Consider the following 1,874-nt stretch of genomic DNA (forward strand, 5'->3'; position numbering starts at 1 on the left):
TGTAGTCTTTACACACCTCAGCTGGCAAAAGCGGAAACAATACTGGCATAAAATCATCTAAAGCCATGTTTAAATAAAAATTATCTTCAAATATTCTTAGAATTAACAAATCTTCATAATATTATGTGTAATACCATACAGCCCTTATTTATAACACTCTCTCGTTTTATACATAATAAAATAGTTTTCTCCCCCCTCAAGTGAAATTAAAGAAAAAAATATAAAAAAAGTTATTTAAAGTACAAAATTAGCAAAGGTATCTTCCAGGTTTGAGTCTCACTGTGTTGAATATCTTCCAGCTACTGGTATAAGATAAGTTTTATTAAACACATGACTAGTTAAATAAGGAAAGAATGAGTCACATCAGCAAAATGGCTGAGTAAGCAGCTCCAAACACCTGTCCCTCCACAGAAACATTGAAAAAAGCAGGAAACAAAACTACGTAGCAATATCCCTTATGAATATAGACATAAAAATCCTCAACAAAAATATTAGCAAATCAAATCTAACAACATATTAAAAGGATTGTACACCATGACCAAGTAGGATTTATCTTAGTAAGGGTAGCTCAACATAAGATGCTATAAATGTAGTACACCACATTAAATTATCTCAATTGCTGCTGAAAAAGCATTTGAAAGTATCCAACCACTCTTTCATGAGAAAAATACACAAATAACTAGGAACAGAGGGAATATTTTCAATATGATAAAAGGCATTTATGAAAAACTCACAGCTAACATCACACTCAACAGTAAATGAATGAAAGCTTTCCCATAATATCAGGAAAAAGCCAAGAATGTCCACTTTCACCACTGCCATCTAATACTGTCCTGGACATTCTAGCTAAGGCAATTAGGCAAGAAAAATAAATAAAATATAAACAAATTGAAAAGGAAGAAGTAGAACTATCTCTACCAGCAGATGACTGGTATGTTACTATACACAGAAAATCCCAAAGAACACACACATCATTAGAGCTTATAAAGAAATTCAATGAAGTTGCAGGATACAGGTCAACTCACAAACATCAGTTATGTTGCTATACAACAGCAATGAGCAACCTGAAAAGAAAATTAAGAAAACTATTTCATTTACACTAGCATCTAAAAAATAAAATACCTAGGAATAAATGTAACAAGGGATGTGAAAGACTTAGGCAATGAAAATTATCTAATATAATAACAAAAGCACAAACAGCAAAAGACAACATAAACAAATGAGACCTCAAAAAAATTAAATTTTGTTCATCAAAAGACTTTACCAAAAAAGTGAAACGATAAACTACCAACCGGGAGAATATCTTCAGAAACCAGATATCCAACAAGAATCTAATAACCAAATATATATAAAACTTGGACAACTTAACAACATAAAGACAAATAACCCAATTACAAAATGGGCAAAGGACTTGAATAGACATTTCACCAAACAGGACTTTCAAATGGCCACCAAACACATGAAAAGATGCTTAGTGTCATTAGCCATCAAAAAGATGTAAATCAAAACCACAATGAGATACCATTTCACTCACACTAAGATGGCTAAGATTAAAAAAAAAAAAAAAATTGAAAATAAAAAATGGTGGCAAGGATGTGGAGAAATTGGAACCCTTATCCATTGCTGGTGGGAATGCAAAATATTACAGCTGTTGTGGAAAACAGTGCGGTGGTTCCTTAAAAAACCAAAAACAGAACTACCATATGGCCCAGCAATTCCACTGCTAAGTATATACCCAAAAGACTTGAAAGCAGAAACTCAAACAGAGGCTTGTACATCAGTGTTCACTGCAGTACTCTTCACAATAACCAAAAGGTGGAAACAATCTAAATGTCCATCAACAGATGAATGGGTAAACAAAATGTGGTACATAC

This window comes from Trichechus manatus, unplaced genomic scaffold, assembly GCF_000243295.1.
Source record: "Trichechus manatus latirostris isolate Lorelei unplaced genomic scaffold, TriManLat1.0 scaffold00235, whole genome shotgun sequence".
Taxonomy (NCBI): Eukaryota; Metazoa; Chordata; class Mammalia; order Sirenia; family Trichechidae; genus Trichechus; species Trichechus manatus.